The sequence below is a fragment of the Moschus berezovskii genome, chromosome 5 (genome assembly GCF_049115385.1).
Source record: "Moschus berezovskii isolate FMDL1 chromosome 5, NW_MosBer_1.0, whole genome shotgun sequence".
NCBI lineage: Eukaryota > Metazoa > Chordata > Mammalia > Artiodactyla > Moschidae > Moschus > Moschus berezovskii.
Window position 1 is genome coordinate 14,852,782 of NC_142464.1, and position 27,219 is coordinate 14,880,000.

The following is a 27,219-nucleotide window of genomic DNA, read 5'->3' on the forward strand; positions in this document are numbered from 1 at the left end:
ATATTAGCCATGAAGTTGAGAAATGAGATAAAACATCTAATTCTTACCTTACTGTTCTGGCTAAAACCACCAGTATTTAAATATTGAAAGGGGACATTTTTACTTATTCCTAATTTTAGGAGAAAGCATTTAGTTTTTCACTGAGTGATATTAAGTGTTGGTTTTTGTACATGCTTTCTGTGAGTTTTGAGGTTTCCTCCTATACCTAGTTTTTAAAGATTATTTTTAAAATATTTCAGATTTTGTTAGATAATTGTTCTGAGTTGATTGAGATGATCATATGATTAAGTTTCTGAATATGGTGAATTACATTGATTATTTTGGAATATTAAACCATTACTGGGATAAGTCCTACTTGGTCATAAGGTAATTTTTTACACAATTTAGTGTTTTCTTTCACTCCTACTCTGTATATTCTTTCTGATGTAACTCTCAGTCTGGTATTGAAATTTTGGGATTAATATTCTAATTTCCTTATTTTTTTGATGCTATTTTAATTTGGGCTTCCCTGGTGGCTCAGAGGTTAAAGCGTCTGCCTCCAATGCGGGAGACCCGGGTTTGATTCCTGGGTAGGGAAGGTCCCCTGGAGAAGGAAATGGTAACCCACTCCAGTATTCTTGCCTGGAGAATCCCACGGACGGAGAAGCCTGGTAGGCTACAGTCCATGGGGTCGCAAAGAGTCGGACACGACTGAGCGACTGAATGGAACGGAATTTATATTTATTTTAAGAGAATCTCTTTTACTTTCAACCCTAAAATTGGGTCTTTTTTTAGAAAAAAAAATCCATCTATATTATTTTTAATTTCTAAGAACTCTTTATTATTACATATTAAAAATGTCTGTACTTTTTCTTGGCATTTTATTATACTGCCTGTATCATCTCGATTTACTTTGTGTTTCTATTTTAATTATTTGATTTGTTGCAATATTTCATGGTGAAGAGTTTTCTCAGATGTTTCATATTCATTTTTTGTCTGTTTTTATTTAATACTATGGGATTTCCCTAGTGTCTCAGATGGTAAAGAATTTGCCTGCAAAGCAGGAGAGCCGGGTTTAATCCCTGGGTCAGGAAGATCCCCTGACCCTGGAAGATACAGGAAGATTCTTGCCTGGAGAATTCTATGGACAGAAGAATCTGAAGGGCCACAGTCCATGGGTTACAAAGAGTCAGACATGACTGAACAACTAACACATGTTTAATAATAGGGTGATTACAAGGCAAGTAGTGAGGACCACAATCCAGATTGCCTCCTTCTAATTCCACATTTTTCTGCTGTATCGTGCTGCCAAATAGAACATCATATGCCTTTTAGCAAGGGGACTGCCCATGCAGACTGGCAAAGTTCAGCTTCCATGTGGATCTGTGGGGACTGTGCCAGCTCCTCGAATCTGCTTTACCCAGTCAGATCACCCAGCCCTCCCGATTACAAGGTTTACAATTTCTCAGTCTGCACAATGAAAGAGAGGCCCTATGAACTCAAATTACTACCAAAAAATCTACAAAAAAAAGGGGGAGGAGGGGGAAAGGGAAAAATTGCTATTGGGAGGGCTTTTTATTTGTCCTGAAAAAAAAAATATTTTACTGAATATAAATTCTGCATGAGATTCAGGGGAAGAATCTAGTAGGTGTAGGAAATTTCTATTCTGTTTTCTTTTTATCCACTTTGCTAAGCATCCTTTCTACTTCCAGTGAGCTTTTAAAAGAATGCAAGAGGACTCGGACTCTGGGATAAAGAGAGAAAGAAGAATCCTAGAGTTACAGAGCCTGGCTAACTCCTTTTCTGTGAAACTCTGTGTGTTCTTTTGTGCAGTAATGGAGAGATGGGAAAAAAAGAATTGTCCCCACGTTATCCACCACTAGGCCAGCCAAAAGGACCTCTGACTCAAGGAGCAAAGCATACCCACTACTGGCTCAATCCCCTAGCATCTTCACCGCCAGATGATACTCTCAGAGAACTCTGTCCTCACAGCAATTGTCCAGAATTTGGGGGTCAGAAGCTGCCATGGGAAAAGTATCTAATTCCACTTTCACACACTTGTGCTGTCATCAACCCAAATACGGAAGTCTATTTTGGCTGTATTTTCACTACACAAAGGCAACAGTGCAGGGAAAGAAGCCCACTTGCCAGAACCAATGAAGAAATCTTCTAATTCATTTCTAAATTATAATCATCCTGAATTCATCTCACCAAACATCCTACAAGGTCTGGTGCTCCAAGTGACTGTGGGGTTTCAAAGTGCAACTCACATTACATACCAGTCCATTCTAAAGGAGATCACTCCTGGGTGTTCATTGGAAGGACTGATGCTAAAGCTGAAACTCCAATACTTTGGCCACCTCATGCGATGAGTTGACTCACTGGAAAAGACTCTGATGCTGGGAAATGTTGGGGGCGGGAGGAGAAGGGGACGACAGAGAATGAGATGGCTGGATGGCATCGCTGACTCTATGGACATGAGTTTGAGTGAACTCCGGGAGTTGGTGATGGACAGGGAGGCCTGGCGTGCTGTGATTCATGGGGTCACAGAGAGTCGGACACGACTGAGCGACTGAACTGAACTGAACTGAGCTGATGCTCTCTGTGTGTGAGCAGATCTTGGAAACTGTGTATTTGACCAGAAATCCTAGTGCTTTTTTGAGCAAGCTGTAAATATTAATAACCTCATATCTTTCTTCTGGAGTTGTTCAATTTCCTTATAGGAAAAAAATCCTCTAATCCCATGTTGAAAAGTAAACTCTTATTTAGCAGTAATCTTTTAGCTAAGTTCCAAAGGGCACCAGCAATTGAGTCTCACTATTCAATATGGAAAGTTCATATACTCATCATGTTTTGGCATGGTTGTCTAGTTAACATCTTGCACCTTGCTGTGTTAAATGTTCCCTGGACTGGAGTATCTCTTGTTCACTATCTTCAGAGGGAAAGTTTATTATCCCCCCAGATTTAGGGGTAGATGGACAGATGCCTACCTGGATTGGATATGTTGGAAGATCAGGGTGTCTAATTGGTCTAACTGTACTTCCTGAGGTTTGAAACAATTTTATTTTTGGTACATCCTTTAGCATCAGGAACTTTTATTAAATATATCACACCTGCCTTTGGAACTAAAGCAATATTAAGATTGTTGACATAATTTTCCTTTTAATCTTCTCCTGAGACTGAAGGTAAAAGGTATATTTTTTATTTGTAATTATCTATTTATCTAATTCTTCATTTTCCATTCAGTTAGCAACTCTGTACCTCCAAGGTCATTTCACAATTTTCTTTGGATACTTCTCACTGCCAGTGAAGCCAACATTTATGTTTTTTTTTAACATAACATAAAAAAATGTAACCTTCAATCTTGGTTCCTCTGAACTTATACTTCATTTTTTAATAGTGTCAGAATTCAAGTGAAGTACTACTTTTCTTCATATAAATCCAGAAAAAACATAACTTAAACTCACACAATGCTCAACAGATCTCAGTATTTTTCAATTGCACTTTTCACATGATTACCTTATGATAATCCATATAATATTGAAAATAATTTTAGGTATTTTCTTTATTTTTCAAGATGGAAATATGAAGACTCCTTAACAACCACAAGCACATTAGTGGTAAAAACAGGATCCAGCATGTATTCTTTATTTTTTCCTGCTTTTTCTACTGGAAAGACTTTAAAACATATGATCTATATTCTTATAACATGTGGATCTGGGTGGTTTATTAAAATGTCCTTTTTGACAGAAGTGAATACTATGTATGCTCTGTCTGGTATCTTACAGTGACCCCTGGGTAAGCGGCATATTTTATGTCATCATCTCTAAAATAGTAACTTATTCCTCAGTGGTTAAAAACTTTTCTTTCTCCAATTGGTCTCCAAACACTAGAACTTGAGCTTCATTTTTCTCCTTTGAAACTTCCTTGTATCTTAAGCCTGAAAAGGATGCTAACTCCCTTGTAACCTGGGTGCTTACCCAGCCCAAGGATTGTTTCAGAAGCCTATCCTGGCACATTTGTATTCTTTCAATCCCCAAATTATAAAGAAGCTATAAGATCATCATCAGTTATTTTCCAGATTTCTTTCAATAGAAACACAAATAAATATCCGGGAAGTGTTCAAGTGTAAATGACAGAAATGCCATTTCCATTTCAAACAGCTGTGATATTTTTCCTCAGGAATAGAATACTTACGACTTGCAGTTATAAACCATTTGGGAATAAATTACTCCTCAGAAGCTTAAGTTGTCGATAACAAAGCAACGCATTTTGACTCAGCTTTCACTGAGGCAAGTGATGAATTAAAAATATGCTATTTCATCCTACTACATGTGAATAGCTCACAATCATGTCTTAGGGTCTTAAAAAATGATGACCTTTATTTAGTCATTTCTATAATTAAATAATATCTAGTTGATAAAATTTAAAAGTGTAATTCGTATTTCACTTGATAAGGTCAATTTTTGTGGATACATGCATATAAAATTATTTTAAAATTGACAGTGACAGTCACTTCAACAGTAAAGGGAATTCATTGGTATATATAACTGAGAATCTGAAAATGCCTGATTTCAGACAAAGCTTGATACAGTACCACAAATAATGTCACTAAAGACCAAGTTTCCTTCTAGGTCTACACTCTTGTAGTAAATGTGTGACTCATAAGTTTCACACAGATAAAGTCTTCAGTCTGTATGCTGAGTGGTAGTCGCTGAGTTGTGTCTAAGTCTTTGCAAACCCCTGGGGATTGTAACTCACCAGGTTCCTCTGTCCATGGAATTCTCCAGGCAAGAATACTGTAGTGGTTTACTATTCCCTCCTCCAGGGAATCTTTCTGACCCAGGGATTGAACCCAGGTCTCCTGCATTGCAGGCAGATTTTTTATCATTTGATACCCCTGTAAAAGTTTCCTTTCATCTCCTAAATTAGCTGTGGCATATGCTTATCCTTAAATTCATCATTACTGATAGTAAGAGGACCATACTTGGGGGCTGATCCTACTTCCTTGAAGAACATTTTTCAGAACACAGATATGTCTTATTCTGTTCTGTTCTGTTCAGTCGCTCAGTCGTGTCCGACTCTTTGCAACCCCGTGGACTGTAGCCAACCAGGCTTCTCCATCCATGGGATTCTCCAGGCAAGAATATTGGAGTGGGTTACCATTTCCTTCTCCAGGGGATCTTCCCAACCCAGGGATCAAACCTGGGTCTCCCGCATTGGAAGCAGACACATTAACCTCTGTGGGTTATAAAATCAGTACATCACTTTTCTATACCATTTAAAAGTAATATTCTATAATAGAATAAATAGGAAGTTATGACAGTGAGTGAGTGAAAGTCACTCAGTCGTGTTCAATTCTTTGCAACCCCATGGACGATATAGTCCATGGAATTCTCCAGGCTGGAAGAGTGGAGTGGATAGCCTTTCCCTTTTGCAGGGAGTCCAAACCCAGGGATCGAACCCAGGTCTCCCTCATTTCAGATGTATTCTTTACCAGCTGAGCCACAAGGGAAGCCCAAGAATACTGGATTGGGTAGCCTATCTCTTCTCCAGAGGATCTTGAATCACACATAATGGCAGTACCTGTATTTGTCTATTATTTTATGAATATAAATATTTTTCTGAAACACTTTTGTTTCGTGTGTGTGTGCTGTGTGTGTGTGTGTCTGTGTGTGTGTGAACTTCAGTTCAGTTCAGTTGCTCAGTCATGTCCGATTCTTTGTGACCCCTTGGACTGGAGCATGCCAGACTTCCCTGTCCATCACCAACTCCTGGAGTTTGCTCAAACTCATGTCCATCAAGTTGGTGATGCTATCCAACAATCTCATCCGCTGCCTTCTCCTCCTCCTCCTCCTGCCTTCAATCTTTCCCAGCGTCAGTGTCTTTTCCAATGAGCCCATTCTTTGTATCAGGTAGCCGAAGTATTGGAGTTTCAGCTCAACATTAGTTCTTCCAGTGAATATTCAACTGATTTTCTATAGGATTGACTGATTTTCTATAGGATTCCCTGGTGGCTCAGATGGTAAAGCGCCTGCCTGCAATGTGAGAGACCTGGGTTCGATTCCTGAGTCAGGAAGATCCCCTGAAGAAGGAAATGGCAACCCACTCCAGTACTCTTGCCTGGAAAAACTCATGGATGGAGGAGCCTGGTAGGCTACTGTCCATGGGATCACAAAGAGTCAGACACAACTGAGCAACTTCTTTCTCTGTTGACTGGTTTGATCTCTTTGCTGTCCAAGGGAATTTCAAGAGTCCTCTCCAACACACAATTCAAAAGCATGTAAAGTAATTAGCCTCCAATTAAAATAAATAATTTTTTTTAAAGTCTACAAACAATAAATGCTGGAAAGGGTATGGAGAAAAGGGAACACTCTTGCACTGTTGGTGGAAATATACTTTTTTAAAAAAGCATCAATTCTTTTGTGCTCAGCTTTCTTTATAGTCCAACACTAACATCCACACATGACTGCTGGAAAAACCATAGCTATGACTAGATGGACCTTTGTTGACAAAGTAATGTCTCTGCTTTTTAATATGCTGTCTAGGTTGGTCATAACTTTTCTTCCAAGGAGCAAGTGTCTTTTAATTTCATGGCTGCAATCAGCATCCGCAGTGATTTTGGAGCCCAAAAAAATAAAGTCTCTCACTGTTTCCCTTGTTTCCCCATCTATTTCCCATGAAGTGATGGGACTAGATGCTGTGATCTTAGTTTTCTGAATGTTGAGTTTTAAACCAACTTTTTCACTCTCCTCTTTCACTTTCATCAAGAGGCTTTTGAGTTCCTCTTCACTTTCTGCCATAAGGGTGGTGTCATCTGCATATCTGAGGTTATTGATATTTCTCCCAGCAATCTTGATTCCAGCTTCTGCTTCCTCCAGCCCATCGTTGCTCATGATGTAGTCTGCATATAAGTTAAATAAGCAGGGTGACAATATACAGACTTGACATACTCCTTTCCCGATAAGTGTGTAACTTACTGTTCTTCTATAAGATATTGTGCAGAAGCTTAAAATATTACTTGGCCTGTGAAAATATAAGATCAGTGTGCCATTTGAAAAGTAGAATGGGTATTGTTCAAAACAATCTGAAAGCCACAATATGATATTTATTTATCACCTATTGCTTTTATTTGGAGAAGGAAATGGCAACCCACTCCAGTATTCTGCCTAGAGAATCCTGTGGACAGAGGAGCCTGGTGGGCTTGTCTCCATAGGGTCACATAGAGTTGGACACGACTGAAGCGTATTAGCATGCATGCATGCATTGGAGAAGAAAATGGCAACCCACTGCAGTATCCTTGCCTGGAGAATCCCAGGGACGGAGGAGCCTGGTGGGCTACCATCTATGGGGTCTCACAGAGTTGGACACAACTGAAGCAACTTAGCAGCAGCAGCAGCAGCTTTTATAACACATGCTAAAGGAAAAGCTGCGACAATTCTAGAAATGTTTACTCTTTTGAAACATGTAATTTTACTGTTATATTTAAATATTTTTTTCTGAAACCATTCTATGCTCTCCCCTGTATTAAATGAAATACTATGTGTGAAACATCCAGCATATTGTTCGGATAGCAGAAAGACTAAAGGACCAGGGAGAAACCTACCAGTGTCATCAAGGGAATGATTGCTATTAGGAGCTAGATAAAAATCTAATTGCCTGCCTTGGACTGGAGCCAGCCTGCTGTAAAGCAGGTCTGCATCCTGAACTAAGGGCATGATTTATCTCAGAACCTCAGGCACTGCTCAACTTGGACACGGAAGTTTAAAGTTTCCTGCTGTATAGATTGGGCATCCAGGAGCTGGGATTAAGGAAGATTGCTATATCACAGAAATCAATATAGCATGCAGATCTTGACTTGCATTTGCAATATATAAGGGGTATAGAATTTTGCATTTTAAAAATGACTGTAAAGTTTAATGGGACTTAATATTTTCTTTTTTGAAGTATTTTCAATTCTAATGCGATCTAAAATGTGTTTAACCAAGGAAACTTAACCAGGAAGGTAGAGAATTTCCATAAAAATATCAGCTGACTGTCAGAGCATTTGTTTCCTTTTCAGATTGTAGGTTATGTATTTCATACTTATTCTGAACTTGCCTCATTTTTTTAAATAAAAAGCTAAATTACAAAGGTAAAAAACAATTACTAATGTTAGTTAGCAAACCTGTTCAGGAAGCAATCCTGGTGCAATGAAAATGCTAAGAGATGTAGGAAACTTGTAATGGGTTGGTTGAAATCATGAACACTATTTGCAGGCTCACCATTCTCTTATAAGTAATTATTTTAAAATATTTTTAAGTATCAAAAAGTGAGGAGAACTATAATCACCAAATGAAATTGATATACAGAAAAAGGAATAAATTAAGCCACAAATATTTAATAAACTCTTAGAGTAAAGGCATATTTCAGTCTTGAAGTATAGATGGTATCTGTGGAGGTGGATGCAATATGTTATTCTCCATTCTTGGATGTGCAAAAATGCAAAAGTATCGTATTCAGATTAAACGTGGTTCAAGACTAAAGTCATTTGAATTCTGCTATTACTTCTACACCATGTTGGACTGGAGACTCTGGTTGTGCTGGAAACATGACACCCAAAGTCTCTCCTCGCCAGGTGTCCTAGAAATCAAGCCTTTGTTTTTTGAGATCTTCATCCCTGTCCTGACAGTATTTCTGGTAATGATTCTTTCCAAAGCATCACTTTAATTAGGTCATTTTCTCTGCTCAAAACTTAAGATGCAACTTATTACCTAGAATTTTATATATAAATTTTCTTCAAATATTCTAAACTTTGTTTAGGACATTTCTCAATAAGTTTAGGACGTTTCTATTTTCTCTATTGGAATTATTATAGAGGTCAACATTCTGAAATCCTACTGCTGAGAATAGACATTTGGTAAATAAATAAAGCAACCAAAAGTTTCCATGGGAATAATTGTTTTCAAAGGCTAATGCCATTTGGGATGTAAAATGTAGCTAAATTTCCACTTTTTGTATGTGTTTGGTTTCTGCTTTTAGAGAATGAATTTTTGTAGTACTAGTGGAATTCTCCGGAAAAGGCAATGGCATCCCACTGTAGTACTCTTGCTTGGAAAATCCCATGGATGGAGGAGCCTGGTTGGCTGCAGTCCATGGAGTTGCTAAGAGTTGCATGACTGAGCGACTTCACTTTCACTTTTCACTTTTATGCATTGGAGAAGGAAATGGCAACCCACTCCAGTGTTCTTGCCTGGAGAATCCCAGGAATGGGGGAGCCTGGTTGGCTGCCATTTATGAGGTCACACAGTCAGACACGACTGAAGCAACTTAGCAGCAGCAGCAGCAGCAGCAGCAGTGGAATTCTCCACACTCAGAATTATTTTATCCTTATTAGGAATGTGGAGATTTAGAAGATTCCATTTAAGAGAAACTTTAAGATTTTCATATATTCTAGACTTGTTAGATATTCAGGTAATAAAATATTTTCTATATTTGGTAGATCCAAATGCCCAGAAATATTAATGAAGCTTAAAATACTGAAAAGCCTGTTTTCATCAACTAACAAAACACATAATAAATCTCTCTATATGCAGATGGGTAAATGAGTGATAGCACAGGGAAGTCCATTTCCTCAGGGACATTCTTTTTGTTGGGGTGTCCAGGTGGCGTTAGTGGTAAAGAACCCATCTGCCAATGCAGGAGACATAAGATACATGGGTTCTATCCCTGGGTTGGGAAGATCCCCTGGAGAAGGGCATGGCAAACCATTCCAGTATTCTTGCCTGGAGAATCCCATGGACAGAGGAAACTGGGGGAGCTATAAGTACATGGGGTCACACAAAGTCGGACATGACTGAAGTGACTTAGCATGCACGCAAGAATGTAAGGAAATAGCAAGTGTGTAATGCCGTTTAAAAAGTGTATACCACTGGTTATCAAACTTGGCTTCTAAATGGAATCTTCAACAGAGTTAAAAAAAATACTGATGTCTGAATTCCACCAGAGAGATTCTGATTAACCTGGTATAGAGTGTGGCCTTTACAGCAGTCTGTTTAAAATCTCCTTAGGTGATTCTAATGTGGTGAAAAGTTTGAGAATCAATGGTTTAGACAGGATATGCTATGACTAGAGAGAGAAGAATGGGGATCACAGAGGTCTGTTTTAAACTAGGGGACAGTCCCTGCAGGAGCTGAGGGGTCAATGAACTTGTGTAGAAAGGGTAGCATTTAGATTTTCTGTGAATTTTAATAAGATACCTCTCACAGTATGATTTAACAAATTTCAACCTTTAAATAGACTAAGCTAAGAAAGTAGAAATTTGTGTTGCCATAATTTTTATCAACCCCTTAAAATATTAATGAAAATCATAGTTTTTTATGCAACAAATAAGACTTAGCTGATTGTTTGAGTTTCACCTGAGGAAAAAGGACTTGAACAATTTCTGTTCTTCAGAATAAACTTTGACATTAATACCTGCAGCCTGGGGCTTACATAACTCCTGGCATCTCTCCTCACCATGGATAGCTTTAATTTCCACAAGATTCTCCCTGATTAAACATCAAGCCTGCTTACACCACAGCCCAGACCTACTTCAGACTGTTTTCTTGCTTTTCTCCACACAGCTAGTGGCCTTTAATGTTAACTGGCATATGGGTTAAAGCAGTATTTCCAAGCATGGAAAATGATGCTTTAAGAATTCAGAAAAGCATACCAGGCATACCATAATTTCCTTACTAGCCCTGGGAAGGGAAAGATGGATTGCTTTGTCCTTTGCTTTGGAAGAGCTATCCTGGCATGTCCCTGACCATAGGGCCCCTGAAAGTTATATATATATATATATATATATATATGTATGCATATATATGTAGTAGTTATATATATATAGTAGTTATATATATACTATATATGTATGGTAGTTATATATATATATAGTAGTTACATATATATATATATATAGATATATCTATCTTTGTACACCTTTTGGAGTCCATTTGTTTTACCAAGCCTTCCAAGACACTAGTCACTTCTTGCAGACCCAGTTTGGTTATTATACTGAACACTATGACATTCTGCAGGATGTCCAGCTGCTTTAGACTTTTCCAGATTCTACTATAACATGTGACAAGATAGTTTTAAAAAGAAGAGAGAGTTAACATCAATGTAGAGTGTTTAAAACTCCTGTCCGTTCCACATGAATGTAATCTGTTAATAAGCATGGCTGCTTGTCTGCCTCTAGAGGATTTGACTTATGTCACAACCCTGTCTTTGAGACAATACCTATCATTAGGTGGCTATAATGACATCAGTGACAAGTCTACTGCCATGTCCCTGCTGTCAGGGCAGGCACTTTGGATCATCTGCAATGAAGGAGGGAAGGATGATCAGCCCTTATGTGTTTTGTGCTGTTAGAACCAAAATGAGGTGAGGGATGGGGAGATGGCTAAGCCCCTTAATCAGACACCGATTTTGGAGAATAAAACAACAAAAATATTATTTCAGTTTCTGGTGTGCCCTTGCTTGCTAGAGCCTGGGAGAAATGGTCATTTAGAAAGTTATCTAATAGAGGAAAACACTCAGCTTTCCTCCTTGAATTAGTTCCTTCTGCTCATCCAAGACTCTCTGCCGTCGTGAACCTTCTATGCCCAGGCACATTGCTGGATTCTGAGAACTGAGAAGCAACAGCTCAGCCTCTTCTTTGGGGAGCTGTCAGTTGGTCTGTGGCTTAGAGTCGGGAACTTGTGACCCTGAGGACTCATGCTGAAAAACCACCAAAAGTCAAGGAGAAAGGCGATCTGTACTAATCAACTGTCAGGTCAAGTGGTAGTCATCCTAACTTTATGTAGTGAGTAATGTGTCTCTTCCCACCCACCGTTCTAGGAGTGGGGGGTATAGGATCCTGCGTTTGCGCCCTAACTTTGGGGCTTTTTGAACAGCTGCCCTCTTGACACTGCTTCACGGACTCTTCCCAGGGCGGGCGGGTGCCCGCGGGCCCGGATCCTCTAGGCGCTGGGATCCCGGCCTTGCGTGGCCCCCGAGCTCCGCCAGGACGGCGGGGCGATCGCGAGGAGGCGCGGAGGCCGAGGACCCTGGACGGAGGATCCAGCGGACGCCCGCAGCCCGAGGGAATCACCAGGGACCCGGCGGTCCTCGCCCAGACATCGGCCCCAGGAGACTTGGAACGCGGACTCCAGAGGCGGCGTGCACGGTCAGGACAAGTTTCTTGCGGTTTGAAAAGTGATTCTGAAACGTACTCATTTTATTTAACCAGCTTTTCGTCTCCGGTTTTAAACAAGTTGACTTAAACAACAAAACAAGAGTCTTTTGGTGACTATAGAGTTTTGAATATAATCCTGAACGTTTTTGCTTCCTGCTGTTATATACATGTGCTTGTTTATTAACCTGTTGATATTTTGCTAGTCAGATGGTTGACATTTAAACTTTTCTCAGAGGCACATCACAACTTGGCTACTGCTTTGGGAAGTGCTATTATTTTCCACTTCTGTCTTTCTATAGTTGTACCCAGTGGATCCTTTGGAAATGGCTTTTGCATGTGACACTCTCCAGAACTTTAGCAGGTTGGCAGCCTTTTGATGGCTAATATGATGAGGTTTCAAATTACAGGAATGTGCCTTTCAGGGCTGGTGCAGGTTACTACAGTGAAGTCTTTATCCTTAGCTGATATGAGTGGATACTGCAATACATATCCTATTTCTTAAAGCTTTTTTCAAGCTCTTTCGTCTTTATTCCGATTAAGTATAATTGTTTATATGCGTCATACACTAATAATGCTGCTGCTGCTGCTGCTGCTAAGTCATGTCCGACTCTGTGCGATCCCATAGACGGCAGCCGACCAGGCTCCGCCGTCCCTGGGATTCTCCAGGCAAGAACACTGGAGTGGGTTGCCATTTCCTTCTCCAATGTGTGAAAGTGAAAAGTGAATGTGAAGTCGCTGAGTTTTGTCTGACTAATAGCGACCCCATGGACTGCAGCACACAAGGCTCCCCTGTCCATGCGATTTTCTAGACAAGAGTACTGGAGTGGCTTGCCATTGCGTTCTATACAAAGTAGGGTGCACTGGGGGCTTCCCGGGTGGTGCAGTGCTAAGGAATCTACCTGCCAATGCAGGAAATGTGGGTTTGCTCCCTGGGTCCAGACGATCCCCTGGAGAAAGAAATGGCAACACACTCCAGTATTCTTTGCCAGGAGAATCCCATGGACAGAGGAGTCTGGCGGGCTACAGTAAATAGGGTCACAAACAGTCTGAGAAACCAGACTGAGCAACTGAGCATGCATGCAGGGTTTATTGAAAAGGGAAATCATATTCTATTTAATGTATCTAGCCTAGACAACGGAGAAGGCAATGGCACCCCACTCCAGTACTCTTGCCTGGAAAATCCCATGGAAGGAGGAGCCTGGTAGGCTGCAGTCCATGGGGTAGCTAAGAGTCGGACACGACTGAGTGACCTCACTTTCACTTTCACACACTGGAGAAGGAAATGGCAACCCACTCCAGTGTTCTTGCCTGGAGAATCCCAGGGACAGGGGTGCCTGGTGGGCTGCTGTCTATGGGGTCGCACAGAGTCTGACACGACTGAAGCGACTTAGCAGCAGCAGCCTAGACAATGTCTCAGAGTGCATTTTTCCTACCCTCTGTCTTAAAAGGTTCTAGAAGTGGGAGTTTTCTTTGTTGTACTGCAAATAAACTTTCTTCCTACTTGCCTACCATAGCAGTTAATTAACTTGACACAATTTCACACAGTTCACATATGTTTTCTCCAAGAAAATCATATTCTCTACTGGATTCTAATATTAATTATTTTCAGCAATTCTATGTAAAAATGAACATTTTTTATTTATAGTTTATTTTGTGAAAGATGGATATTTTTCAAGAGCTAATTAATAGATTTTAATTATTGGAAAGCACCTGATGTTCTTAGTTCCTAATAAACATATTCCAGATGGTATTCTTTTTTTTCTTTCACATTGTTTATTCAATCAACTTGAGGATGATTTTGTTTTACTTGTGATATTTTTTGTTCAGCAAGGCATAGTTTCAGGCATTTGAGGAACCAAAATAGATTATACTGAGAAATATGTGCATCCCCTTGCTGATTTTGCAAAGCTGGCAATCAATACTTTGCAAAACTTTGCAGAATATACTTTGTGCTATATGAATTGGGTTTTATTTCTGTGTATGTGATTTGGCTGTGCTTCCAGAAAGTAATTAATAACTAGGTATTTTAAACAGCTTTAAAAAGAAAAAACAACAACTAGGTTTTCTCGTTGTTCAAGTCTTGAGGATGGAGAAGAGAAAGTGTATGCATTATATAATAAGTCAGTAAATATATATGTATATATATATTTTTAGAAACTCCAGAATGGGAAATTTAGATACTCAAGTGAGATTGCATGAAGGGCACATTATACATCTGAATAAGCCTGATATATAGGACTTCCCTGGTGGCTCAGACTGTAAAGCATCTTGCTTACAATGAGGGAGACCTGGGTTCCATCCCTGGGTTGGAAAGATCCTCTGGAGAAGGAAATGGCAACCCACTCCAGTACTCTTGCCTGGACAATCCCATGGACAGAGGAGCATGGTGGGCTACAGTCCATGGGGTCACAAAGAGTCAGACACGACTGAGCTTCACTTCACTATGGTGGTTCTGGTAGTCAGTACCATCCACAGTGTTGATATTACTACTGAAGTTTTACATGAATGTGATTGATGGAGAAACACCCATTCGTTGAAAGCAGTTTGACTTAAAAAATACCCTAGTGGCTGAACTCTTATTTGTGGATTTTAGTGATGACTCTATTCACTTACATATCAGAAGTTCACTGGGCTGCCATCATACAAAACTCAGTTATGTCATGCCCTGACATATTGTTTCTGTCATTTATTATTTAAGAGCCTAGACAGGTGGATGTGACTTCTTACAGAAGCTTTCCACAGTACACAGATAATCACACAAGTAATTAACTATGGCTGAAATACATGCTACAGAGGAAAGGTAACGCTTGATTGGAGGGTAAGTACAGTAGGGAGAACTGGGATCTGGGTAATCAGGAAAGATTTTCTGAGGCAGAAACATTTTAAACTTAAAGTCAGAGGATTGAGAAGATAAAGCCAAAAAAAAGTGGTGTAGAACATGTCTAGACAAAGGAGCTGACTGCGATAACATCTTGAGGCAGAAGAGATGGACTCACTAGAGGAACTGAAAAAGGACCTCCTTGCCAAGAACTTACAGAGGGTACATCACATAATCATAATTATTTTGAGATATGAGTTGAGGAGGGAGCAAAATGCCCTATAAGACAGGTTAAAGAATTCAAGTAAGCAAGTACAATATGATAATTGTGGGGAAATACAAAGGAAATATGAAAGGACTGTGAGTTACTGGGTCTTACAAGTTTGTCACAGGGGAATTGCATGGAGGAATGTAGTTTTTTACACATACCTGCTCTTCTAATGAAGTTGCATCAATGAAGGGCTCATGGTGGGCCAAGACCTACCTGCTACAGTGCCATCGCCTTTGCAAGAAGTGACAGCAACTGATAAGTCTGAAGTGAAGTTTTCAGAGCTAAAGAGACAGAGTAGAAATGAGAAGTAGCTATTGCAGGACCAGGTCTCAATAGGCACACAGTATTCAGTCAGTCTACATCAAAGACTAAATTGGGCCACAGCAGGGTGCGGTTGAATAAAGTAATTGTATAAAGTCTGATTTTAGGTGAATCTTTAATGTACTTATTTATTTATTTTTCTTTATTTATAAAATTTGATAAATGGTACAAAGCACAATGCCATAAACATTAACAGTTAAATATCACCAAATGAAAAAAAATACTATAGAATACACAGTTGCAAAAAGCTACATTAAATTATTTTACAACTGCCTCAAGCTGCAAAAAGAAAAATAAACCCAATGCCTTACCTAAGTTATCCCTCTCTCAAAATAATGCCATTTATATTATAGACCACGAACTCCCCATCAAAAGATGGGAACTGCTTTTGTTAATTCATATATATATATATATAAACTGTATCACTTTGCTATACACCTGAAACAAACACAACACTATAAATAAAATATAGTACATTATAAAATAAAAATAAGTAGCAGATCTTTGGGGCTTTACACTGAGTTAGAGTTCCTATCAGAGGGATAACAGCACCACAGCCACACTGAATCCTCATAAAGGAGGCACACGAATGACTGGATTACAAGAGTTACAGGAATGAGAGCTGCTCACTTCCCAGAAACTACAGCTCACAGAAAACCAACAAAGGCACGAGATACAGACCATACACTTATGAGTGTGTAAAACTCAAAAAAGTCCACATCACTCCTACAACATGTCAAAAGTGCCTCAGAATTCACACAATACCAACTTTCTCATGGTTCTGGTTAAATTACATATACCAGTTTATAACAAATGGCAAAATCTGTATCTCTGTTCAAAGTTTTAAAAAATTACTTAAGAATAATTTCTTGTATTTCTATGCCACCTTTATAGTTCTGGTTTCTCATTTCTTAATTAGTAAATTCAGCATGCAGTTTCTATCCCAGGCTAATTTATACACTTCCGGAAGAAATGGCCTCTTAAATCCACAGAGTGTTGAGGTGGGGAGCCCCAAACCATGTCAGATTCATTTCACATATGATAACATACATGTTTCAATCCATTCTCCCAAATTATCCCACCCTCGCCCTCTCCCACAGAGTCCAAAAGACTGCTCCAAGCATCCAAGTCTCTGCTGTTGTCTCGTATACAGGGTTATCATTATCCTCTTGCTATATTCCATATATATGTGTTAATATACTATATTGGTGTTTTTGTTTCTGGCTTACTTCGCTTTGTATAATAGGCTCCAGTTTCGTCCACCTCATTAGAACTAATTCAAATGTATTCTTTTTAATAGCTGAGTAGTAGTCCATTGTGTAAATGTACCAAAGCTTTCTTATCCATTCTTCTGAGGATGGACATCTAGGTTGCTTCCATGTCCTCGTTATTATAAACATTGCTGCGATGAACATTGGAGCACATGTGTCTCTTTCAATTCGGGTTTCCTCAGTGTGTATGCCCAGGAGTGGGATTGCTGGGTCGTATGGCAGTTCTCGGAGAAGGCAATGGCAAGCCACTCCAGTACTCTTGCCTAGAAAATCCCATGGATGGAGGAGCCTGGTAGGCTGCAGTCTGTGGGGTCGCTAAGGGTCGGACACGACTGAGTGACCTCACTTTCACTTTCACACATTGGAGAAGGAAATGGCAACCCACTCCAGTGTTCTTGCCTGGAGAATCCCAAGGACGGCGGAGCCTGGTGGGCTTCCGTCTGTGGGGTCACACAGAGTCGGACACGACTGAAGTAACGCAGCAGCAGCATGGGAGTTCTATTTCCAGTTTTTTAAGGAATCTCCACACTGTTCTCCATAGTGGCTGTACTAGTTTGCTTTCCCACCAACAGTGTAAGAGGGTTCCCTTTTCTCCACACCCTCTCCAGCATTTATTGCATGGAGACTTTTGGATAGCAGCCATTCTGACTGGCGTGAAATGATACTTCACTGTAGTTTTAATTTGCATTTCTCTAATTATGAGTGATGTTGAGCATCTTTTCATGTGTTTGTTAGCCATCTGTATGTCTTCTTTGGAGAAATGTCTGTTTAGTTCTTTGGCCCATTTTTTGATTGGGTCATTTATTTTTCTGGAATTGAGCTGCAGGAGTTGCTTGTATATTTTGGAGATTAATGCTTAATCAGTTGCTTCATTTGCTATTATTTTCTCCCATTCTGAAGGCTGTCTTTTTACCTTGCTTATAGTTTCCTTTGCTGTGCAGAAGCTTTTAATTTTAATTAGGTCCCATTTGTTTATTTTTGCTTTTATTTCCAATATTCTGGGAGGTGGGTCATGGAGGATCCTGCTGTAACTTATGTCGGAGAGTGTTTTGCTTATGTTCTCCTCTAGGAGTTTTAGTTTCTGGTCTTACATTTAAATCTTTAATCCATTTTGAGTTTATTTTTGTGTATGGTGTTAGAAAGTGCTCTGGTTTCATTCTTTTACAAGTGGCTGACCAGTTTTCCCAGCACCACTTGTTAAAGACACTGTCTTTTCTCCATTGAATATTCTTTCCTCCCTTGTCAAAGATAAGGTGTCCATAGGTGCATGGATTTATCTCTGGGCTTTCTGTTTGGTTCCATTGGTCTATATTTCTGTCTTTATGCCAGTATCATACTGTCTTGATGACTGTGGCTTTGTAGTAGAGCCTGAAGTCCGGCAGGTTGATTCCCCCAGTTCCATTCTTCTTTCACAAGATTGCTTTGGCTATGCAAGGCTTTTTGTATTTCCATACAAATTGTGAAATTATTTGTTCTAGCTCTGTGAAAAACACTGTTGGTAGCTTGATAGGGATTTCATTGAACTTATAAATTACTTTAAGTAATATATTCATTTTCACAATATTTATTCTTCCAATCCATGAACATGGTATGTTTCTCCATCTATTAGTGTCCTCTCTGATTTATTTCACCAATGTTTTATAGTTTTATATATATAGGTCTTTTGTTTCTTTAGGTAGATATATTCCTAAGTATTTTATTATTTTCGTTGCAACGGTGAATGGAATAGTTTCGTTAATTTCTTTCTATTTTCTCATTATTAATGTGTAGGAATGCAAGGGATTTATGTGTGTTGATTTTATATCCTGCAACTTTACTGTATTCATTGATTAGCTCTAGTAGTTTTCTGGTAGAGTCTTTAGGGTTTTCTGTGTAGAGGATCATGTCATCTGCAAACAATGAGAGTTTTACTTCTTCTTTTCCTATTTGAATTCCTTTTATGTCCTTTTCTGCTCTGATTGCCGTGGTCAAAACTTCCAAAACTATGTTGAACAGTAATGGTGAGAGTGGGCACCCTTGTCTTGTTCCTGACTTTAGGAGAAACGCTTTCAATTTTTCACCATTGAGGATAATGTTTTCTGTGGGTTTGTCATATTTAGCTTCTATTACATTGAGGAATGTTCCTTCTATTCACACCTTCTGGAGGGTTTTGATCATAAATGGATGTTGAATTTTGTCAAAGGCTTTCTCTGCATCTATTGAAATAATCATATGGTTTTTATTTTTCAATTTGTTAATATGGTGTATTACGTTGATTGATTTGCAGATATTGAAGAATCCTTGCATTACTGGGATAAAGCCCACTTGGTCATGATGTATGATATTTTTAATGTGTTGTTGGATTCTGATTGCTAGAATTTTGTTAAGGATTTTTGCATCTGTGTTCATCAGTGATATTGGCCTCTAGTTCTCTTTTTTTGTGGCATCTTTATCAGGTTTCGGTATTAGGGTGATGATGGCCTCATAGAATAAGTTAGGGAATTTACCTTCCTCTGCAATTTTCTGGAAGAATTTGAGTAAGATAGGTGTTAGCTGTTCTCTAAATTTTTGGTAGAATTCTGCTATGAAGCCACCTGGACCTGGGCTTTTGTTTGCTGGAAGATTTCTAATTACAATTTCAATTTCCATGCTTGTGATGGGCCTGTTAAGATTTTCTATGTCTTCCTGGTTCAGTTTTGGAAAGTTGTACTTTTCTAAGAATTTGTCCATTTCTTGCAAGTTGTCCATTTTATTGGCATATAATTGCTGATAATAGTCTCTTATTATCCTTTGTATTTCTGTATTGTCTGTTGTGATCTCTCCCTTTTCATTTATAATTTAATTGATTTGGTTTTTCTCGCTTTGTTTCTTGATGAGTCTGGCTAGTGGTTTGTCAATTTTATTTACCCTCTCAAAGAATCAGCTTTTGGATTTGTTGATTTTTGCTATGGTCTCTTTTGTTTCTTTTGTATTGATTTCTGCCCTAATTTTTAAAATCTCTTTCCTTCTACTAAACCTCAGTTCAGTTCAGTTCAGTAGCTCAGTCGTGTCCGACTCTTTATGACCCCATGAATCACAGCACGTCAGGCCTCCATGTCCATCACCAACCCCCGGAGTTCACTCAAACTCATGTCCATCGACTTGGTGATGCCATCCAGCCATCTCATTCTCTGTCGTCCCCGTCTCCTCCCACCCCCAATCCCTCCCAGCATCAGACTCTTTTCCAGTGAGTCAACTCGTTGCATGAGGTGGCCAAAGTATTGGAGTTTCAGCTTCAGCATCAGTCCTTCCAATGAACACCCAGGATTGATCACCTCTAGAATGGACTGGTTGGATCTCCTTGCAGTCCAAGGGACTCTCAAGAGTCTTCTCCAGCACCACAGTTCAAACGAATCAATTCTTCGGCTATCAGCCTTCTTCACAGTCAAACTCTCACATCCATACATGACTACGAGAAAAACCATAGCCTTGACTAGACGGACCTTGGCTGGCAAAGTGATGTCTCTGCTTTTTAATATGCTACCTAGGTTGGTCATAACTTTCCTTCCAAGGAGCAAGCGTCTTTTAATTTCATGGCTGCAATCAGCATCCGCAGTGATTTTGGAGCCCAAAAAGAATAAAATCTGACACTGTTTCCACTATTTGCCCATCTATTTCCCATGAAGTGATGGGACCAGATGCCATGATCTTTGTTTTCTGAATGTTGAGCTTCAAGCCAACCTTTTCACTCTCCTCTTTCACCCTCATCAAGAGGCTTTTCAGTTCCTCTTCACTTTCTGCCATAAGGGTGGTGTCATCTGCATATCTGAGATTATTGATATTTCTCCCAGCAATCTTGATTCCAGCTTGTGCTTCTTCCAGCCCAGCGTTCCTCATGATGTACTCTGCGTATAAGTTAAATAAACAGGGTGACAATATACAACCTTGACGTACTCCTTTTCCTATTTGGAACCAGTCTGTTGTTCCATGTCCAGTTCTAACTGTTGCTTCCTGACATGCATACAGGTTTCTCAAGAGGCAGGTCAAGTGGTCTGGGATTCCTATCTCTTTCAGAATGTTCCACAGTTTATTGTGATCCACACAGTCAAAGGCCTTGGCATAGTCAATGAAGCAGAAATAGATGTTTTCCTGGAACTCTCTTGCTTTCTCCATGACCCAGCGGATGTTGGCAATTTGATCTCTGGTGCCTCTGCCTTTTCTAAAACCTGCTTGAACATCTGGAAGTTCATGGTTCACATATTGCTGAAGCCTGGCTTGGAGAATTTTGAGTATGACTTTACTAGCGTGTGAGATGAGTGCAATTGTGTGGTAGTTTGAGCATTCTTTGGCATTCCTTTTCTTTGGGATTGGAATGAAAAATGACCTTTTCCATTCCTGGTCCCACTACTGAGTTTTCCAAATTTGCTGGTATATTGAGTGCAGTACTTTCACAGCATCATCTTTCAGGATTTGAAATAGCTCAATTGGAATTCGATCACCTCCACTAGCTTTGTTCGTAGTGATGCTTTCTAAGGCCCACTTGACTTCATATTCCAAGGTGTCTGGTTCCAGGTGAGTGATCACGCCATTGTGATTATCTTCGTTGTGAAGCTCTTTTTTTTGTGCAATTCTGTGTATTCTTGCCACCTCTTCTTAATAACTTCTGCTTCTGTTAGGTCCATACCTTTTCCCTAGGGTTCTTCATTTCTTCCTTTTCTAGTTGCTTTAGGTGTAGAGTTAGGTTATTTAGTTGGCTTTTTTCTTGTTTCTTGAGGTATGCCTGTATTGCTATTAACCTTCCCCTTAGCACTGCTTTTACAATGTCCCACAGGTTTTGGGTTGTTGTGGAAGAGATAGGGAATCTACCTGATAAAGAATTCCAAATAATTATAGTGAAATTGATCCAAAATATTGAAAGCAAAATGGAGTTACAGATAAATAATCTGGAGACGAGGATTGAGAAGATGCAAGAAAGGTTTAATAAGGATCTAGAAGAAATAAAAAAGAGTCAATATACAATGAATAATGCAATAGATGAGATAAAAAACACTCTGGAGGGAACCAGTAGTAGAATAATGGAGGCTGAAGATAGAATAAGTGAGTTAGAAGATAGAATGGTAGTAATAAATGAAGCAGACAAGAAAAAAGAAAAACGAATTAAAAGAAATAAGGACAATCTCAGAGACCTCTGGGACAATTTTAAATGCCCCAATATCTGAATCATAGGAGTCCCAGAAGAAGAAGACAAGAAGAAAGACCATGAGAAAATACTTGAGGAGATAATAGTTGAAAATTTCCCTAAAATGGGGAAGGAAATAATCACCCAAGTCCAAGAATCCCAGAGAGTCCCAAACAGGATAAACCCAAGGAGAAATACCCCAAGACACATATTAATCAAATTAACAAAGATCAAACACAAAGAACAAATATTAAAAGCAGCAAGGGAAAAGCAGCAAATAACACACAAGGGGATCCCCATAAGGATAACAGCTGACCTTTCAATAGAAACTCTTCAGGCCAGGAGGGAATGGCAGGGCATACTTAAAGTGATGAAAGAAAATAACCTACAGCTCAGATTATTATACCCAGCAAGGATCTCATTCAAGTATGAAGGTGAAATCAAAAGCTTTACAGACAGGCAAAAGCTGAGAGAATTCAGCATCACCAAACCAGCTCTCCAACAAATGCTAAAGAACCTTCTCTAGACAGGAAACACAGAATGAGTGTATAAACTTGAACCCAAAATAATAAAGAAAATGACAACAGGATCATACTTATCAATAATTACCTTAAACATAAATGGGTTGAATGCCCCAACCAAAAGACAAAGACTGGCTGAATGGATACAAAAACAAGACCCCTATATATGTTGTCTACAAGAGATCCACCTCAAAACAAGGACACACACAGATTGAAAGTAAAGGGCTGTTGCAGCAAGTATTTCCCACTAGGAATGTAAGGAGCTTGGAGGGTACAAGGGTTGAGGAAGCAATCTAGAAAACCACAATGCAGCTTGTGGGTCATTTCCCCACAAATAACCTTTTTAGACGGGGTCCATAAAATGTAGTATATTATCTAAATTTTTTTAGGGAGCTTCTATTGTTAAAAGGTTGTGTATTGTCACCTTGCTTATTTAACTTATATGCAGAGTACATCATGAGGAACGCTGGGCTGGAAGAAGCACAAGCTGGAATCAAGATTGCTGGGAGAAATATCAATAATCTCAGATATGCAGATGACACTACCCTTATGGCAGAAAGTGAAGAGGAACTCAAAAGCCTCTTGATGAAAGTGAAAGAGGAGAGTGAAAAGGTTGGCTTGAAGCTCAACATTCAGAAAACAAAGATCATGGCATCTGGTCCCATCACTTCATGGGAAATAGATGGAAAAACAGTGGAAACAGTGTCAGACTTTGTTTTTTTGGGCTCCAAAATCACTGCAGTTGCTGATTGCAGCCATGAAATGAAAAGACGCTTACTCCTTGGAAGGAAAGTTATGACCAACCTTGATAGTATATTAAAAAGCAGAGACATTACTTTGCCAACCAAGGTCCGTCTAGTCAAGGCAATGGTTTTTCCCGTGGTCATGCATGGATGTGAGAGTTGGACTGTGAAGAAGGCTGATCGCCAAAGAATCGATGCTTTTGAACTGTGGTGTTGGAGAAGACTCTTGAGAGTCCCTTATACTGCAAGGAGATCCAACCAGTCCATTCTAAAGGAGATCAATCCTGGATGTTCATTGTAGGGACTGATGCTAAAGCTGAAACTGCAATACTTTGGCCACCTCATGCGACGAGTTGACTCACTGGAAAAGACTCTGATGCTGGGAAAGGTTGGGGGCGGGAGGAGAAGGGGACGACAGAGAATGAGATGGCTGGATGGCATCACCGACTCTGTGGACATGAGTTTGAGTGTACTCCGGGAGTTGGTGATGGACAGGGAGGCCTGGCGTGCTGTGATTCATGGGGTCGCGGAGAGTCGGACACGACTGAGCGACTGAACTGAACTGATTGTTAAAAGAACCACTATCCTAATTCCCTTTAAAATGCAATCCTTAAAAACAAAAATCAACTCTCAAGTCTTTTGCAAAGAGCTTAAATCATCTGGCGATAAATATCACTTGGTGTCCTTGTTGCCTAACAAATGCCTTTTTCCATTGTTTCCATTAATTTCACCCATATTTGTTTTTTTAAAAAACAAGGCCCTTATCCTCATCAGCAAAGGACAGACGTATGATTTAGCATATAAACCCGTTAATTACATACTAATTTACGAAAGATTAATTTTCTTTCTCTTTTCATCAGTTTTCAAGAAGTCTTCCCCTTGAAATTGTAAACAGGAATGGTTTACACCTCAAATTAGAAGCCATTAATTAGCGTGACGAAGTCAACTGCAAGATACACAAATAAATTATTTAATCACCAATCACCTCGACTAAAGTGTTCTATACTATTTCATGATTCCTCGGTTAGGTTATTGAACTGTCACTACATTACCTCCAGATCAGTTAGAGATAAATATTAGCGTTCTTGGCCTTTCTCTCAGATTTACATTACTCCTTCTTGTAAACACTTAAAAAAGCTTTAAGGTTCTTCAATCCCAAATCCCTAATTAGCCATTACTAGCCTTTTTGTAGGAGGTAAAAGAGTCTCTGAAGTACAGATCAGGAGTTCGCTGTGCCCAGATAACAATATATATATATATATATTTAATGTACGCTTAAGGCAATGGCAGTAATAAAAGATATGCAGAGGTGGCTACAGCAAATAATGGGCTCGCAAACTCAAGCGCTTCTAACAAAAAGCACCTGAAATCTCTATGGCAATATACAGCACTCCAATAAATTACACAACACTTTGCATAGGCTGCAGAAATAACGCAGGACAAGTCTTACACAGATGCCCATCCGCAGCATTTATACACATGCACATGGCAAAGAGACAGAAACCAAACACTATCATTCAACTCGGGCAGGGTAGCACGATCCCGAGTTTGCCCAGCGTGAGAGTGCTTTCTGCGTGTAGTGTCTGTGCGCGCGCGTGAGACCGAGACCCGTCCTCGGGGCATTTCCCCTCTTTGGGCAGTTTTGCTTCATTTGTTTCCTATTTCTGCTACAGAGAAACTAACTCCATCTCAGCCCCAGCCAGCGGCCGCTGAATAGAGGCTGCATTGCAACACTACACCGGTGTGATGCCTTGTACTGAAACAGCCAGAAATCACCATACATGTGAGAGGGGAAAAAAACACCTAAACCTCTTTGGAATAATGGGATGTGAAAAATTGCCTTTTATAACAATCTTAACCAAATGTTTTTAAAAAGAGAAGTTATCATGGCTTGTTCTATGACAGCCCAGTTATCAGAGTTACTGTTATTTCTTGAAATGGCTATCCTTCAAGTCCTGAAATATTTGCATTTTTAAAGACAGTAATCCATTTTATGTATTATAGGTAAAATAGCTTGATTCTAGCTGGTTAGGTTTGAAAAGATAGACATTTAATATGCTTTTTTGAAATTCTGTTTATTTCTATGACGAATGCTCCCTATTTTATCTTAAATTTTTAGAAGTATCTTTCTTCAAAAACTGTTTTTTTTTTTTTTTTTTGCATTATGATCTTAAAATAAACAGATTTTTAGAAACTAAAAATTACAGTTAGAATTTTGAAGTTTTGAAATGCATGTATTACTCTGATTCTTACTAATAGATGTTTTATCCTTGCTAAGGAAAATAAACGAAATTATGACATGGAATATAAAATTACTCTGGGTAAAGTTTTCTATATATATCTTGTTAGTATTCTGTAAACATGGAGAGCTAGTATGAATATCTCATGTATGCTTTTCATTTATAAGCTTTTCTTAAGTATGCTACTAGTACTTAGCTCCTAAAGCAAATTTAAGGAAAATTGTCCTTGTAAATTTTCTGAATATGATGTTCCTATCATTTTGACTAACCTTTGACAATGTTTATAGTTTCTTTTTCGAAGACCTAATTTAAAGATAGTTTTAAGCCTGCCTTTGAATTAATTTATAACTATCAATCTGTTATGAGAAAATGGAGGTTAAACTGCTAAAAAATGAAAACTTTTCAGCAAAGTAAAACTATTTGTTTTTAACAACAGATGTTAAACTGAATTTTACAAAGTTATTCAAATGTAACAAATACTCCTTTATAACATTTTAATATTTATTTAAACATAAGACATTTCTGGAATCTGATATCATCAGTTAACTATAGAGTTTATTATGTCATTTGCTGTGCATGTGTACACAAAAGTGTCTGCACACACCAAATAGGAAGAAAATCTTACTTTGAAGTCCTATATTTTAGTTCCCAGGGCAGTGGCATTCTCAGCTAACTCTTTTGCACTTCTATAAGTTCAAATTCCATCTGTATCCCTTTCTATTTGTTTATTTTAACTTTTTCATGAACTTCAGAAATAAAATGCCAATTTAAAAAGAAAAAAAAAGAAAGTAAAGGGCTGAAAAAAGATATTCCATGCAAATAGAGATCAAAAGAAAGCAGGAGTAGCAATACTCATATCAGATAAAATAGACTTTAAGACAAAGGCTGTGAAAAGAGATAATGAAGGACACTATATAATGATCAAAGTCTCAATCCAAGAAGAAGCTATAGCAATTATAAATATATATGCACCCAACATAGGAGCACCACAATATGTGAGACTAATACTAACAAGTATGAAAGGGGAAATCAACAATAACACAATAATAGTGGGAGACTTTAATACCCCACTCACACCTATGGATAGACCAACTAAACAGAAAATTAACAAGCAAACATAAAAGTTATATGATACAATAGACCAGTTAGACCTAATAGATATCTATAGGACATTTCACCCCAAAATAATGAATTTCACCTTCTTCTCAAGTGCACACGGAACCTTCTCCAGGATAGATCACATCCTGGGCCATAAATCTAGCCTTGGTAAATTAAAAAAATATTGAAATCATTCCAAGCATCTTTTCTGACCATAATGCAGTAAGACTGGATCTCAATTACAGGAGAAAAACTATTAAAAATTCCAACATATGGAGACTGAACAACACGCTGCTGAATAACAAGCAAATCATTGAAGAAATCAAAAAGAAATCAAAATATGCATAGAAATGAATGAAAATAAAAACACAACAACCTAATGTACTTATTTAAATTCATTGCATCAAACCTTTCCTTCAGTTTTACTAGTCTTTAACTTCCTACTATTAAGGAAACAGACAAGCAAACAAACAAACAAAAATAAAAACCCTGTTTGAAACATTCACCAATCTCTATGGTATAAATATTCCCACCTTGGTGTTTAGTCTACCAACCTGTAGTCACTGAATGTGGATTTGGGAAGTGATAGGAATTATTTCTATCAACATTATATTGATAATCATT